At 37.7% G+C, this 18,118-nt stretch overlaps 1 protein-coding gene across 4 annotated transcripts in view; it reads left to right on the forward strand.

Annotated features, from left to right (window-relative positions):
* CAMSAP2 (calmodulin regulated spectrin associated protein family member 2) overlaps positions 1–18,118 on the forward strand; it is an 80,924-nt gene that overhangs the window by 23,686 nt on the left and 39,120 nt on the right. The window lies entirely within an intron of this gene.

Consider the following 18,118-nt stretch of genomic DNA (forward strand, 5'->3'; position numbering starts at 1 on the left):
AGGGACCTCAAGAGATCATCTGGTCCAAACCCCTGCCCGCGCAGGTTCCCTAGAGCAGATTGCCCAGGTAGGCGACCAGACGGGCCTTGAATATCTCCAGAGAAGGAGACTCAACATAATGCTGAGTGAAAAGAGAAAAAAAAAAGTTGAACGTGAAATGACTGTGTGGGGTTACATCTTAATTGCTAAAAGGGAAACAATTAAATTGACAATACGTTGATGGAAAGAAAATTCAGTTCAGTTTTAAAGAGCTTTTACTCTTTTCCCTATGCCTCACCTCCTACCCCCCCCCCCCCCCCCCAAAAAAAAAAAGGCAAAACCAAATCTGCTATTTAGAAGTTCTATGTAAAGACATGTTTGTGTATATGAGGTTAAAAAAAAAAGTGTCTGCCTATAGGAAGACTGCAATTTAGGGTAATTGTCTATCATTCTGTCAGGGAGCTTCATAACTTCTGTGTTGCTGAATTCCCTACAGGGCAGTATGCCTAACAGATAGGTTCTTGCAGAGAACAGGATTGTTCAAACTCTTGACTTTAGCTTTATCTTCTGCAACAGGAAGAAATACAGAGAAAACTTATAGGGTAGTTTGGGGGAAGTAAAATGGTATAATAATGAGGGAGTTGAAGAAGAGAGATGTACAGAGACTAATAAAGGACTGCTAGAGAGGAAATCCCTGGTGCTGAAAGTCCTGGTCAGTTTACTTACTGAACTTGCTGTCAGGTTTTGGGTAGTAGACAATAACTGCCTCAGTCAAATAAACAACTTGGGTGTACTCTAAAGTGTTATGGTGTCCCCCAGGTAATCCCCAGTGTTTGTTGTTGTTGTTGTTTTTCACCCTAATTTTTAGTTAGAATTATGAATTGTATTTTCTTTAAGTCTCAACATGCATATGCTAGAAAATTCTTAATTTTCCAGGTCAGAGCTTTGGGGGGGAAAAAATCCCAATCCTGCTCAAGTACAATGTGCTTCTGAAAAAAAAAAAAAGTAATTATAATACCCATAAGCCTCTAGGTATGGAGGGATAATTTGGTTTTCCCAGAACATAGGGAGACCGAGAATTTATGTAACAGGCTACATGTGGCTTGGTATTATTGGCTTGTACTGATTATGGGGGAGGGAGAAGGATAATGCAGCCTTGCTTGTTCTAACAAGATCTGATGTCTTAATGACTTAAACACAATTATGCTCTTATCATACATGTGGCTGTAGTGTCAATTCCTTAAGCTTAAGGTTCTTTTCCTCAAGCAACTGTAAACCTTTATTTTATTAGAAAAGATACCAACTTTATGATAAATGTAGCTTTTTTTCTTTTTTAATCTGAAGTGGGCCCTTCCATTTCACTGTGGTTTATTTGATTCTCTTCTCAGCCACCTCGCTACCCTCCAAATTTGAGAACTGATTGCTTTACTCCTCTGATCCATTCTCTTCCATAGTCACTTTTCCCACAAATCTTGCATTCTCTTCAAACCTGATCAGTGATGAGTTTTTCTTCCAGGCCATTAATAAAGATAAATAGTAAGAAATGGTAAGATAGCTCGTCCCTGTGGTGTTTCTCAGAGAATTCACATATTCAGTGACGATTTGGGGCTTAGAGTTCCATTTTAAGCTTAGCTGACCAGATTATAACTCCACTTAATGTATCTAGAATTAAAAATTCTATTTAATCAGGACGTATTAGTATGAAGTTAGATGCCTTGTACTTCTCAGCTACATTTGTAAATGAGTTTTTTAAAAGTGGCTTATGTTGCATAGGTTCATTTTTTTAATTAGTAGTTTAATCTTTTTTTTTTTAATATACCAAGCTGATTTGTGACTCTGAAATTGTTTTGCATGGGATGGGAAGAAGAACATGGATTCTTATAATTATCAGTATTGTCTGCTGACTCTAAAAAAATTATAATAATAACGATCCATTGTTTCATTGCTTCTAGTCATTTGGAATGTCCCCAGTGTTCTTAGTGTTACTGAAAGACTAGCATGATATGTACAAAGAGATCCTCTTTAAATTGTTTTGTAATTTTTTGATACATTTTTTTGTTCATTTGTTTGCTTTAGTCTCTGAGATGAAGATGCAGGTTATGCATGAAATCGGCAGACTTGCAGGTAGTCCAGAGGCTGTCAATAATATGCCTTTTAGAAGGCAGAAAAGACTTAAAGGTACTAGTCTCTGAAGAGCCAGACCACAGTTCAGGTATATAAGCTATCTTTCATATTGCATTATTTGTTTACATCACTGCTTCCATGAAACTGGAAATATTGGAAGAAAATAAAACTTTGGGACTATCCATTCTAACAATTATTCAATTTAAAGTGTCAGTGTTGCATGTTGTTCCCAAATGAGCTACTAACTTCAGATGGCAGCGCAAGCAAGTTCAGAAAGGGTTGCCTTTTGTGACCTTGGAAGCAGTAGCTTGTGCAACAAATTGATGATGGGAAATAAAGCATTGAGCAGCCGATATGAGTGGGATGAATAAATACATATCTGTTGAACTTACAGTAGAGTGACGCTATATGCTTTTAGGAGGATCATGATTAAACTTCTATTAAACCAGCTATCTTAGGCATCACTTTATGCATCTGAACTCTATTGAGGAATCATGATTAATGTGTCTCTAAATTGGTAAATGAACTTAATGATGCATATTGGTAAAATATTTATATGAAAAGCAAGTTTTTGCTTTTGAGAAAGATTGGAGAAGATAGGTGCTTTCATGTCTGAATTTAAATATGCATATTTCCTGTCAACCCCTTCGTCTATATGAAAAGCATTCAGTTATAAAATCTCAACATCATTGTAACTAACAATTTTCACCAGCTTAACACTGAGCATACTTAAGGAGGACTACCTACAGAATTGCTGGTGGTCTCTTTTGCATTTGCAGCGTTCTTGGAAAATATGAAATCTCTTTCACGGTGGCTCAACTAGAAGTCCTTCTTATCAGGCCATCATTTGATTTGATCTCACAGGTGATCATGTTAGGGTTGAGAAGTTTCTCAGTACACCATCATCCTTAAACGTAGTAAGTATTTTCAGTCATCAATGAAATGAGCAACTAGCCATCTTTATTAGGCTGAGAGCTTGGACAGTGGCACAAAAGACTGCCCGCATTGTAATCTAAAATGTTACTACACTCTCTGTGGTGAAAAATGTCTGTTTTTCTTGCCAGATACATCACTTTTTTCCTTTATGAAGGTCTTCGTTCGTAATTATTTTTAAATAACACTTAACGAGTATCTGTATGAATAAATTCAAGTTCAAATCATGCAAGACTGATTTCCTAGTATTTTAAAATATTACTATTTGACTGTATTGTCCTTTTTGTTGTCTTATCCAAACTGTAGTCTTCTAGATTTTATCTGCTACTTATTTCATCTAGAATAACACCATTCTTCCAGTATGACGACTGACTACATTTATCTTCAAGTTTTCCTGAAGACACACATTGCTGATATTTTTCTTGGTATTGCTTCAGTATCTTTCCCAGCCCTTCTTTCAAAAGAATTTAAAATACGATCTGAATTTGCAAATTTAACTCTAGTCAAATGATACTTTGTTTCTGACTGTTGTTCCATTTATTGCATGGCCTCTATCTGTCTTCTCCTCGTTATTTATTTGACAAATTCTTTCTTGTTCAAGTTTTTACAAGTATATTGGAGATAGCTGTTGGACTAGAGAAGAGAGAGACAAATTTACTCATTTGACAAAGGAAAGATGGAAGTGCGATCCAAATAGCTGTGGATTCTGATGAGCTTCCTTCCTGGTCAGACAGCACATACTGAGAATTGTTCAGGAAGGCCCTCAGGATGAAGGTTTGAGGAAAAATGGGAGAGATTAGAGTGCTCAGGATGGCAACTGGATCTTCCAGAAGACTTGGAATGAGGGCTGGGTAGGAGGGTAAGGGGAAGTGAAGTTACTGCTGAGCCCGAAGAACACAGTGCATGAATTCACAAAGCTTTGTTATCATCAAGCAACTTAACTTCTTTCTACTTCCTTCTATTTTGTTACCAAAAGATAACCAGAGCTGAGTGCTTGGAGATCCTTCCTGAAAGTTCTTCAGTTGTATCATCTAAAAGGTATCATCTCTCTGTGCCAACCCCAATAAAGTAGAGACCTCAAGATCTGTGTGTAGGCATGTTGTGATAATGCCTATTGCCAGGAATATCTTTTACAGAAGGATGATAAATGATTTTCTTCTGCAGTATAACTCCCACTTCTCCTCCTCTGTCCTTGCAGTGGCATCTGTGTAGATGGTACTTTGCAGATTAAAATAATACACTGCAAATTGTTAGGCGTGACAGTATTACTTACCTTATTGTCATAGTTTCTGGGGCAGAATAATGTATTTTAGTTTAAAACGGGAAATCAGAATATATTACAGGAAGTTACAGATTTTGATAATTGTTTTGTGTTTTTTTTTGATAATGCTTTTCTAGCCATGCATTAAGTGATATTTGCACTGATGCCAGTTACTAGTATTGCACTAAGTCCACGTGGAATTCAGTAGTAAAGTGTTAAAGGTTAGCTTTGAGAAGAGACAAGGTGAAAATGAATTCTGTGGTGCACAGCTCAGGGAAATACCTTTCTTTGAGAAGTGTTGGATTACCACGTGCTATCTGTGAGAGGGAGCAAAAAGCTTTTTTTTTTTTTTCTATCTTACTTTTCAATCAAAGTATGAGACCTACAGAACAAGCAAATTGATTCTCTTTGAAAATCTGGCAGTGAAGTATCTTCAGGACTTTCTTTCATTGTACTACCAGCATCACTTTAACTAAAACAGTAACAGGTGAGGGTCCCAACTTATACTCCCTAAGTCACTTTCATGAGAATAGCAGGTCCCCATGCAGGAAAGATTAATTTTAAATCTACTATTTACTTTGTAACTGAGGCTTCCAGATGAAAATATTTGTTTAGAGCATCAGAGACTTTCAGAGAATTTTGTCTTTTGAGTAGTGCTTGAGGATGCTAAGTGTTCATGCATCTATAGTGTGTATTGCATTAATTTTCTTTAGCAGAATTGTTTACTGTTTTGGATTATCAGGTAGACTGTACAGACACTGTAATGTGTATTGCCTGTTACCTGTGACTAAATGTGCTGTGATATTTCTTCTTTAGAGAATTATATACCAGTTTTTCTAATGGTGTCCATGCCATCTTGGCATCATCATCATCAATACTGATTTTCTTTTTTTTTTTTTTTTTTTTTTTTGAAATGGATTGGCCTGTCCATGCTGACAGACAGATTTTTAGGTTTGATAATGTTTTCCTTTGGGTTCTCAGGTAACATAAGTTACGCTTACTGCCTTTTATTCTGATGGCACATACAAGCTGCTGACTTGTGTTTGCTAATACATTTAGTAGTGTATCTCACGAGCAGTTCAGACAAGCTTCCAATAATCACCCTTTCCCATTTAGGGATTATGGGATTACAGAGTTGGGACGTTTGTAAAGAAAGAACAGATGTCTCTTGGTTCATAATTTTAGTGAGAAGGAGGTGTGGAAAAGAAAACAACATTTAAAACACAAAGTGCAATAAGGCAGTCAGAGTTGGACAACTCAGTGAACAGCAATTTCTACGTTGCTTTATTTAGTCCCATTTTAAAAAAAATATATTAGTGGGGTTCTTGTAGCAGTACCTCTCCGGAGTTTTTGGCCTGCCCTGATGACATTCCTCTGCGGTCCTTATTGTTCACACCACCTTTCAGGCAAAACTGTTTTCAGTTCCCCCAAATGTTCTGATGCCAAATATGCCCAGCAAAGATCTTGTTCTGTGACTGTACCCCATCGCCTTGACAAAACAGTGCAGCTAATCAAACTGCCTGACTCTGGCCTGGATTTGCACCCTTTTAAACACACAACAGTTGTACGTATCTTCTGCACTAGGCCAGCGCTGATCTAACTATTGCAGCACGTGGCACTGCTGGTGGGACATGATGCTTAATTATGGCTGTTATTTTCTGAATCTATTGAAGAATAGTTAAAAATTCTTGGCTTTCCAGAACCCTCCCTTCTCCACTCCTCTTCACAGTTCCCCCCAGCACAAGAAGGCATGGGCAGATAGGACAAGGGGGTATGGTTTTAAACTAAAAAAGGTAGGTTTAGATTATAAATTAGGAGGAAATTCTTCATGATGAGGGTGGTGAGGCACTGGCACAGGCTGCCCAGAGGAGCTGTGGATGCCCCATCCCTGGAGGTGTTCAAGGCCAGGTTGGATGGGGCTGTGAGCAACCTGGTCTGGTGGGAGGTGTCCCTGCCCATGGCAGGGGGGTTGGAACTGGTTGGGCTATAAGGTCCCTTCCAACCCAAACCTTTCTGTGATTCTGTGATTAACAGTGTGATTTAATAGCTGAGATTGGGGATCATTTGTTTTGCTGAAGCACAGGATCATTCATTTGCTGAAGCAAAGACTTTGTCATTATGCCAGGGGCCTGTGTGGTTTCTGGGCAGCGTGCACTGACATCTCTTGTGCTTGTAGCAGAGGTTTCGAATAATGCTGTTGGTATTTACCACTGGTGTTGGAGGCGCAGCAAATGCCTACATGCATTCCAGTGATCGCCATCTTTAAGTCATTGAAAAGTGATATTTTGCAAATGAAAGGGTAGGAGTTAAGATTTGTCATGTTTCTGTATTCTGTTCTTGTCTTCAGCTGTTTTGTCCTGTTTAGTTTCATTTATCATCCCAGCCTCTTACTCAGCTTGCCTTGGTTGGGGAGAAAAGGAGGAGCGGTATTTTGCCAAAGAAAATAGTTGTTTACTCCAATGTGAATGTTATTGCAGCAGCTTACTTTACCATTTTGAGAGGTACTAATTACGCAACACCTCCTGGAATAACATTATAAACCAAAAAGGCATGAGGAATGAGAACATGATCGTGTGTTTTATTGTTTTAATCTTTAAATAGACACATGAACTGGCAATTATTTCATTACCAAAGGGAGGTGGAGGGGAGACACTTTTCCAATTCATTTTCATGCCTTAAAAAGTGCAGCTTACAATCAGATACCCGTGTAGCGTGAGACCAGGCATCTTTTTTATCTTGGTTACCAATTAACTAAGAGGTACTCACAGCATTTCTTAGTGGGCTCCTGCCGTGTCCTTCACCTTTGGGGAAAAAAGCATTCTGGTGTTTTCTATGGGGGGGGCACAAACTAATTATCCTTTTGATTTTTAAAAAGGCTTCTTGGAAAGAAAATGTGCTTAGGGAAGATGGTATTATAATTATTTTCCATGCCTTCACCAAAATAATTTCTAAAAGGAAAAGTGTCAGTTACTATTCCAGTGAACTTCCCGTTTCTGTGAAAAGCTGATAGAAAGACATTCTATCACCTTACTAGGACATACCTTAAATTCCAGATTAACTTCAAAGTGAAGAGATTCATGACAATGGAAGCCTGTATCATAGCCTGTTTGAAGATGTTCAAGATCAGTCATAAGGAAGCTTGGTGTTTAGTCTGGATTAACCAAACAAGTGGAAAGGCTTTTGAATACATTTATCAAAACAACGCTGTGCACCTTTCCAACTTATGTTATAGCATCGCTGTGGACCATTTCCATGCTTAGCAGCCACTGTTACAGCTGGCCTGTCACAATCCTTTAATCACTAGATGAAAAAATGTTGGTCAGCTGTCTGATTTAGTAATGCTATTAGTCAGCAGGTTGTCACCTACAAGGCTTTACGACAAGAACAGCCATAGGGAAACAGGTTTCTTATGATCAGTGTAATTTCCTGTGCCTGTTTTAATTTCTTTAATGCTGCTGGTAGAATTCAGTTAAGTAGGAGACTGGGAAACTTCTTTTGACCTTAGCTGTTATTTTAAAAGAAAATGTATGACAAGGTCAGTTTCCCTCTCATGTCTTATTGTGCTATGTTATGGTTAATAAATGTGATGTTGCTATTAACCCTTCAGGACAAGGACAAATAATTCCTATTCTTAATGTAATTGCCATTACAATAATGGGTATGATGACTGTATTTCTCTGCCTTTCTTATGGTTAGTAAGGAATAATTAGTAAGGAATGTTCATATGCAAATGCAGGAAGGTTTCATGTGTTTTCATACAAAAATTGAAGCTAGTTTTCCTCTTTTTAAAGACAGCATGCTGGAATGACCAGACATAATGTTTTGAATTCTTTAACCGATATTTTCCTAGATTTGGACCAAGAAGAATGGCCACCTCAAAAAAATGAAATTACTTCTGAAAAAATAAATAAATAAATAAATAAATAAAGCCTCTGTTTATAATCAAAAATTCTTCCTAAAATGTCTTCACTGAGTTATTTAAGTCTTGATTTCCAGTATAGTATTTAAGCAAGAGTCACACACAACTTCCAGCTATGAGGCATGTTTCCTAAGGAAAGGGAGTAGAACACAGCAGCTGAAATTTTACCCTGCTAGGCTGGTCCCAGCACTGTGCAGATGAAGCCACGTCATCATAACGTTAGTAAATGAAAATTTAGAAAAACACATGTTAAGGGTATATGTTTTTTTTTAAAAAAAAAAAAAAGGCAGAATGGAATTTATAAGGAGCCTTGTCAGGTGAAAATGTAGGAATCTTTTATATAGCTCTTCACACACAAATTCAAGCTTGTTTCCTACTTCTGAAAGATAACATCCTATTTGTTTTCCCACTTCTCATATTGTCTGGTAAAACCTTAGATTTTATGTGGTAGGCTGAATTATGCTGAACTGAAGTCTGTATTGTTTATGCTTGTATTAAAGGAATACTTGATTTATATTGTAAAAGACAACGACATGGTAACTTGTGTTTGATTGTGCTGTGGATGACTGCAGGGTTTTGTTTGTTTGTTTGTTTTAGCAACAACACTGGACTTTAGTTGAAGATTTCCATTGAATGTCCTACTGTAGTCGTTTCTGGTTTGAGAAATGAGAGAACCACTTCTAACTTGATCTCTTTTATTATAGGAGAGGAAGTGTTCTGTATTTACCTGTATCAAATAGTGATATTGAGAGCTCAGACTCATATTCTCTTACTGAACCAAACGAGCTACATAGTCTTTCTGTAGGGTTTAATTTAGCCATATACTTTCACTGAAGCTGGGATTTTGTACTGAGATTAAAACCAGCAAACTTTGACATGATGGAAGACATTAGGTAGGTGGTTGCCCACAGAGATTGTAGGTTCTCCATCCTTGTTGATATTAAGAATATGACTGGAGAAGCCACTGAGAAACTTGAGCTTGCTGGACCTGCCTTGAGGATGTTGCTCTAAATGAAATCCAGAGGTCACTTCCAACATCAGTTTTTCTTTGACTTGAAGTGTTCTTTCAAATATTATTTGAGTTTTGCTCAAGCAAATTGTAGAAAATGATCTACTGCTTACGTTCTATGTAAAACTGAGAATCATCCTAAATTGCAATGAGTAATCAACCTTCCAATCTCTGGTGGGTGTCAAACATAGTAATTCAACAAACCAGTGTATGGTATTATTCATCGCAGTAATGAGAGCAAAGAGAAAAATGACACTAATTAGTACTCTGTGCAGAAGAGCTTATTATTAGACCTCACTTTGTCAGAACCCAAGGCCATAGGGCAGTAGAAAGAGATATGTTAAGTGGTGTGACAGTAAAGAACCAGTTTCATGGTAAGGAAAAGGCAAAACAGAAGTGTCGTCAGTCAGAAAGCATGCTGCATCACTTACCTGAGGAACACAACTCTCATTTGTCATTCAAAAATGGCTATTGATAGTTTAATGGAAAGTAAATTAACTAGAAGTCTGGGTTGCAAGGTTTCAAAATGTCTCAGAAACCCCAGGGCGCCGTGGGTGGCTTTGTCAGTGGAACTTGGAGCACAGCGCATTGTGCACTGGAGAAGACAGGCCTCTGCTGTCACTGCCTTAAATTAGTACCCCAGACCTACATATCCTTTTATTCTGGGATCTCAGCCTCTTTTCTTTCTCTCCCTTTCTTATACTTATAGCACACCACCCAAACCTGAACTCTCCACCCCCCAAATTCTGTAGCAGCATGGCTTGTCTTGTCTCTGCTCCTGCATCTCCACACAGAAGTGGTAGTTCTCCAGTATTCCTGAGCACACATTCTGCAATGAACAGGCTGGGGTACTGCTGTCTGTGACAACAGCCTCCGGATGTGCTTAGCTGAGCTGCCGGAGAAGTTAAACCACTGCTATCAATGGCATTGCTATGCAGGTATGAGTGAGTCAGGAAGGGGGAAGCTACTTCCCATTTGTATATGGATATGCGTGGTTTGCAACCAAAGCCCTGTCTCTCTTTTTCCCAACTCCTATATTCTGCAAAGATTGGTGGAGATTGTCGTGACACAAAAAGTTCAGATGGTATTTTATATAATTACTGTTTCTTCTTGGTTTAAATGTCTAGAGCATAAGAACAAGCAAACAATGCATGTTTGTGCACGCACAAAACAAAAATTGTTCTACATTATTTTTGTTTCTAGTTTATCTGGACAGGGTTTGACTGTGCGATCCTTCAAAATCCTTAATTATCAGCAAAAGCAAAATACTCCGGGAAATTTGAGGCTGGTGCTGTTTATTCCTCTAAATGCGTATAACTCATCTTGCTATCAGTTATCCTGTATTAATTTCTCATTTTAGTTTAGCCTATGTAACTGAAAATATTTTATTTTGGGAAACTGCGCACTTGATATGAAGACACTGAAGTGCCAATTTCTGGAGTAATTCTTGGTGGAGTGTGTGTGGGGGGATATATAAATATTTTTTTTAATTTATTTTTTTTAAGTAGTGTGAAACTCTAAAATGATAAAAATAATAGAATGACCTTCATTTGCTAGTTCTTGATTCCACTGCTTGTTGTGCAAGAATTTTGTGGGTTTTTTTTTTCACTCTGAGGAGACCTGGAAGGGTTCAGGGGCAAAGTCCCACTTGGTGATGTGATTCTAAAAGAATTTGGGAATCCGTTAAGGATTTAACTAGGATTGAGTTAATAGATCAAGTTACTAAATTTCCTAACTAGCATTATGAAGAAACCTTAGGCAGGAGAACTGTTACCAAAATGCTTAACTCAGCAAGGTTATATACTTAACAAATCTATTTTTAGAAATGAATTATTGCCCATGACAAATATGTATAGTGAATCAAACCATGATGTTTTTATACATTTATGTAACTGATTACCAAATTTAAAAAGTTAACCAAATACAGAAGGTTATAATAAACACTGAAAATAAAGGCATTCCCTCTACCTTGTAGAACCTGTTACGATGTGTTTAGCATGACTCAGTAATGCCCGTTCTTGCTGAACAAGCATCTTATCGGAGCTAAGTGCTTGTTCCTCATGAAAATGCCGTGAGGTGATTCAACTTGATCATTGCATTGCAGGACAAGAATAACTAGACAACTGGGCTTATTTTAGAATTGTGCTAGGCATAAGTATTGTGTGAGGCAAGTGAAGAATTAAGTCCAAAAATTGTGACAAATGGCAGGACTGAATTCCTCTGACTGTTACATTTTGTTGATCGGACATTGAAACACATTCCCTCTATAGTATCTGAATTGTCTCCATTTTAATACATAATAAATACACGATAACTGAAGCAATAACCTTGAAGTTTGTAGTAGGGTTATTGCCCATTGTCTCCACTCATAAATTCCTTCCTCACCTCCTGCAGTATCAAGCCTTGGCCTGTGCTTCCCATGAGCTGCGGTTCAGCCCTTTTCCATTCCTAAATGAGAATTGGAATATAGATAGTCCTCTCATTATTCTAGTAGATTCTTGTAAGACTTGGATTACCTAGGTCTTTGGGGAGGGAGAGGGTGCTTGGAGGTTAAAGCCATCTCAAACCATAGAGTTCATAGAACTCAAGCAGAATTCAGAAATGTGGGTTAATGTCATGCTTGAGGAGATCGCCACTGTGGTCTTAGCACACCTTTTGCTGCTGTTATCCTGTAAGTTTAATCCTCTATTCACTTGCTGTTCCTGTCTGTTTTTTACTGTGTGTATCAGCCACCCGGTATTCTTAATTTTCTTTTCTCCTCAAGTACGTGCCTTATAGTGGTTAGCCTATATGATCCTTAGCAATTATAAATTCAGTGGTGTTTTCTATGGGGATGATCTCTTGGCTATTGTATTCTTGCTTATTTTGTTTCTTTCCAGTTATCTTTGTTCTGTATTAACTAGCAAATAACCTGCACTAGTAGTAATCATGACGGCATATTCAACATTAATTCAAGAACTGGCATATACTGGCAGAACATTTGACATTTTATTTTAGGAAATGTTACCTAGAGTTAGCTTTAACAGGTCAGATATTTTTAAGAATGCACTAAACATTTAACATATTTGTAGTTTTAGTGTTTGTATGTAATATCTTCAGGCTGTGTTTCATCAAGCCCATGGAGTTTACTCTGTATGTTTTTGTTCACTGAAGTAGCGGTCTCCAGTGGTATGAATGCTGCATGTGAACGTTGTGACCCAAACTTGGTTGTTTTGTTTTGTTTTCTGTATTTTGAAAAATACATGAATCCAAAACCTTTTTTCAACAGGTAAGCACAGTTGGCTACAAGTATAGCTATACATACAAAAGTGATAAAACATTCTCTCAGTTAATTGTAGTGATCTGATCTTTTCTGTTTTCTGTTCAAGTGCCTAGTCCAGCTTGGGCAAAATCTTTAGAGAGTTTAACTAGAAATGTATTTTTATTGTGCAAGTGAGAACTACAGTGTAAAGACTTTTTTCCTAAATGTGACCAAATTCCTTCACAAAATTATTGTCAAAAAATTCTTGAACCACAATGAGCTTCCTTCCATAAGAACGTAAATGTGTATTTCTGTTTACAAAAGCCATATCCTGTCAAAGATTGTCTATCAAAGCATAGTGAGACTAGGGGACTTTTTTTTTCTAATAAAAAAAAACAAGGAAAGAGTTGGGGTTTTTGTTTGTATGTGTGTGTGTGTTTTAAGCGTGAGGATAACAATTATATCCACTACTTTTCTTCTTTTTTTCTTTATTTTTTTCTGTCCTTTGCCTCAAATACCAAACTGGGAAATGGTTTTATCTATGATTTTCCTAAAGGGCCAGGACAAAAGAGACCTCCTGACTTGGATCCTTTAATGAAATAAGATAACTGTCCTCAGTAGTATGTAATAATATCAGAGGTGTCTATAATATGCAGTATCTATCCATAAGTATCCGTGTGTGTAAGGTATCATGTACACCTTTTCCACAGTATGTTTTTCTGTGAAGTTGTTGGCAGTTCTTCAAGGGAGATGGAGCAAGCTCTGTAACCAAAGATGAGGCAGACAGAGAAAGTATTAGCAGTGATGCTTCAGAATAATAATTCTACAGTTCACTAAGCCTCTTACTGAACTATTCAGTAGCAGAAAATAAAGCTGTGGAACCTACATTAAAGAAGCAGAAAGGAACCAGTAATTATATGAGATTATTGAGTTAAAACTCTTATATCCTGTGCAGGGTGTAGCTGTGAGAAAGACAAAACCACGTTTGTCTTAAAAATAAAGTATCTCTAAGAATATAGCATTTTGTATTTTTTTAATAATTCATACTGTGCCATATAAAATCTTAGTACTTTGCACCATTGTAGTGATATGATCAAGGAATTAGAAGATTACTTTTTTAAAATTTGGCTTAGACCAAATCTCAGCATAACAGAGTTCTGCTGTGGTAAGTGCATTACGTCCTTTGTTGTTCACTGCTGATGTATTATAGAATATCTAGAAGAAAAAAAATTAAAAAGATTAATGTTTTTGTAAATCAGTCTATAATTGTTAATATAAAATAAAGTTTTTTATTTATTTCTCTAAAAAATGTGGTGTTTTTTTTTTTCAAAATCATGCCTATTTATTGAAATATGCTTTGCTGCAGTTCTGGATGTGGGAGGGATATTACAGTGTGATATCCTTCCTGGTTTTTAATTCTGCGTGTTAGAATGCTGATGTGTTGGAGGAAATGGCAGTATTTAGAGTACCATCTTGGTTCCAGTCAGCAACAGCTCCAGGGAGTTCCTTCAGATGTTGTATTACAGCTTCTGAAGAGAAAGAAGACATTGCTGAGCAGATGATCCAAGTTTCTGCCCAGCTGAGAATGGTATCGGTGTTTCTCTTTGGGTATAAAAGATCGCTTCCTTATAATAAGGTTCAGTCATATTGTGGACCTTACTAGTAAAAGTGACTTCTCCCTTTTGCTTTATTAACTCTACCTAAAATAGACTGCTCAGTGAGATGCACAAAAAATGGAACTTGATTTCTACAATAACTTTAAATTTATTTTTTTCACAACTTCAGCAGTTACGCTGATAAACCCTGTGTTTGGAACAGTAGGATACTACTTTTTTTAGTGCAGTTTTTAATTTAGTCTTTCTTGTTTAGCATAATGAATCAAAAGATGTAAAAGAATGCAGCTTGCCTGACTTTCTCCAGGATAAGTGGGGAAAAAAAAGTGGAACTGTGTGTGAAATTAATTTAAAAAAAAAAAAAGTAAAAATTTTAGGTGTAAGTTATCTTATTTGTTATTTGGTTGCTTACAATTTTCTGGGGAGAAAATTCATATTTGATAACGTTTAATATTTTAATTAGTACAGTAACTGTTTAAAGTTTAAGTCTGTTAAATAAAATTTGTTTTTTCAGCTGGCAAAAATCAGTAAATTTGTGGATTGTTTCTCAGGATCATAGATGCAAATTGACTAAAATTCTTATTTTTAATGTTCTATAAAAATGACCTTTTGAGTGTCCTATCTGAACTATAAGGAAAATAGTGTTGCGACATGGATCCCATTGGTGTGTGTGAAAGTTGATTAAACCTTGTTTTGATAGTACAGACTGTCTAAGGTCATCCTTTTCATTCCTCTCTCTGTTTGCTTAAGTAGTTTGCAGTTCATTAATAATTTGCTAGAAACATTGAAAATAGGTGACTCAGCTAGTTTGTTGTCATTAATTTAATTTTCTCAATGGATTTATAACGTATTGAGCATATTGGTAGGCAGCAAACAAGTAGTGAATAAAGTTTCAGAGTGATACCAGTGGTTTGCTCTATTGTTTTTCTCTCCAGTCACTCAACAACATGTGCATCAAACATAGATTGGGCAATGTTGTATGCGTGTATTAAACACATGAATGTGTCGATGTTTGAGTAGAAGAAATGGACTGCATTTTAAGTTGTGGGTTTCAGAACTAAGTAGAATTTGTGTGAATGCTGTGGTAGAGTGAAGAGAGTTTTACATGTAGGCAAGGGTTTATTTTTAAAGTCACAGCTTAAATCGGAAAACTTATCTGAAATCCAGCCAACAAATGTTGGTATGGGATACAAAAGTAAGAATAGAAGGCAATTTTCCATAAAAGTAAATATCCAGAAATAAAAACGTTTGTAACTGACAAAAACTTCAGTTTCATTTTTGTAAATTTCAGTTGTGTAGCACGGTGTAATGAGTTCACTTCGTTTAAATCATGTTTTCAGCCATTTTCTGTATTTACGGATACCATGGATACTGACTCTAGGATGTGAATAATCTGTTTACCAATTTGTTTGCACAAGTATAGGTGTTTTTCCTCTATAATGAGGGCAGACTTCACTGCAGTACCATGCTGTTTAATGTGATTTTTCAGCTGTTGCTTCATAACCTAATTCTGAAGTCTCTGAACCAAGCTGCTCAATGAATTTTTTCCATCTCTTGATAAAATGCCGCAGAGAAGGCAATTCCCTCCCTGTGTCTCAGATTGTTTTTAGGTGTAGGCCTTTGGCCTTCCCCCAGCTTTGGAGTGTCAGCCTGTGTATGAACACACACTGTGATGAGCAGTTAGGTCGCACACTAGGGTGTAGTTTTCCAGTCACCTGTGTTGCACACCTGCTAGTTTCTGCCAGGGCTCCAAGGGAAAGGGTAGAGAGCTTCCTGGAAGCCTGTCTGGGTAGAGCCAGATTTTATGTCCAGCATGGAAGTGAGTCTGGCTTCTGGCTTCCTTGGCACTTGGAGCTTCTTAGGCCTCATCTGCTGCACTTGCTTCCTCCCCATCCCAAAAGATTCCTGTCATAGCCTGCCTTTGCATCCCTTCATCGCCACGGATGTCTTCTGATAAGCATGTCCGTGAAGCTAGCTTAGGCTCTGAACCAGTCAGCAGTCTTCTTTTAAGGTGAAGAAACTTAAGCCAGCATATATCCAAGTGAACAACTCTTACCTGAGTTCTCACCTGTTCTGCTCTGAGGCGAGCCACACAGGGTCTTTAACCAACATGTAATGCCTTAAGTCAGTGTGTCTGCACACAGGGGGCTGAGGCAGGTCTTTTTCAGCTCCTAAACCCACCATGGAACAAGGGGAACAGCCATTTCTGTGAACTGACTTCTTGTTCAGTAATGTGAGGACTGCCCGGCTTTGTCCTTGAGGAGTCTGCTCCCTGCATCTTTTCAGGCAGGCACCCAAGTTACTGGGGGAGGGTGGCAGGCGGCCGAAGAGAAAGGATGTGTGGGCTGGAATGAGTCTTCTCTGTGCAAGAGATGGACACTGACGTCTTCTGGGGGGATGAAGAAGCGCTGAGTGATGCTGGTTACCGGCCCGGCCGTGCTGCCTGTGCTAGCAGCGTGGATAAGAGTCTGCAGCAGGCAGAAGGGCTCACGGGGCACATCCAGGGTGTGCAGAGCCTAAGCTGTTGCCAGGAAGGTTGCCTATCAGTAACAGTTCTGTGAACATCTCTAGTTAATGTATACAGTAACTATAGTCTGCCTTTTTTTTTGTCAAACAAAGCAGCTTAACTGCGTAAAAAATGGTGTGTGCTGCTGTCTGCTCCTGAGGCCAGCATCATCACTTTCTTTAGTAATACAAACGCTAAGGACAGCATGAAATCTGAATCTGTTCGTCGTTTTCCCCACTCAGAATTCTGGAATAAACGGTGTGTGTGTACAGCCTCTGCTGTGATGATTATAGTGTATTGCTGCGTGACTCGTGTCGTTCATTGCTGTTGCCATGGCTGTGAAAGCTACCTTGTGAAATATTTATATGAATATTTTCCTACAGAATTGAACCGAAGTGATGGTGTTAACAAGTGTTTGGGGTCTTTGTTTGCAATGTGAGATGTGTTTAAAGGCAATGTTTTCAAAAATAGCGTCTTTGGAAATCGTTCTGGTTCAGGAGAAATGTTCCTTAATACTTAGAAAGCTGTTGCTGTTCTCTAATCATGAAACACGTGTTTCAGAAGACAGTGCCTATACAAATTGACATCATTTCTGTAGTCATAAGAATCTAATGAAAATCCTGGTGGTTTTTTGTTGTTGTTGTTATTGTTTTTAATTATTAGAAAATGTGAAATAGCCATTGTCTTTCAATACATAACAGTATCAGGAGAAACATGTCTGTTAACAGAAGATATATTTTATTTATAAGCATATGCCTATCATAAATCAAGTTGTGCATATATAGCTATATCTGCATAGAATCATAGAATGGTTTGGGTTGGAAGAGACCTTAAAACCCATCTAATTCCAACCCCCCTGCCACGGGCAGGGACACCTCCCACCAGACCAGGTTGCTCACAGCCCCATCCAGCCTGGCCTTGAGCACCTCCAGGGATGGGGCATCCACAGCTCCTCTGGGCAGCCTGTGCCAGTGCCTCACCACCCTCAGAGTAAAGGATTTTGTATAAGATAATCAGTTTGCCAGAAGAAAAATTAATGTTTTCTGTCATTATTTTTTTTTTATTTAAGGTTTTTATAATTGTATTATCTTCCTGGATTATGAGTTTAAAAATAGGTAAGCCTCCACTTATGCAGTGTTCACACGACAATGACGGTTGTTTTCCAGCCAGTCTCAGCTTTTATTTCCAGTACAAATAACATCGATCAGGCAGGGGGGTTGTTTTCACTAGGGTGAAAACTTCAGAAGATCTATTTGGCTCTGATAAAACATCAAAGTGATTTAATGTTTGAATCATAAAAAATATTTATTCTTTCAATTTCAAGTTCATTACTTTTGTTGATTTTACTACACAAGTTATTTTAATTTGCAGTAACTTTTTAGTCAACATTCCTATGCTTTGTGTTGCATTCTCAAATCCACTATGCATATTTCTGTCATTTGTCTTTGATTCAAAAAGTGGAAAACAGACAGAAAACTTGTAGCTCTTACAGTTATGGTCTTTGTGTATGTCTAGCTATGTTTGCAAACAATA

Source organism: Anser brachyrhynchus (assembly GCF_964034855.1).
Source record: "Anser brachyrhynchus genome assembly, chromosome: 8".
In the NCBI taxonomy this organism is placed as follows: domain Eukaryota; kingdom Metazoa; phylum Chordata; class Aves; order Anseriformes; family Anatidae; genus Anser; species Anser brachyrhynchus.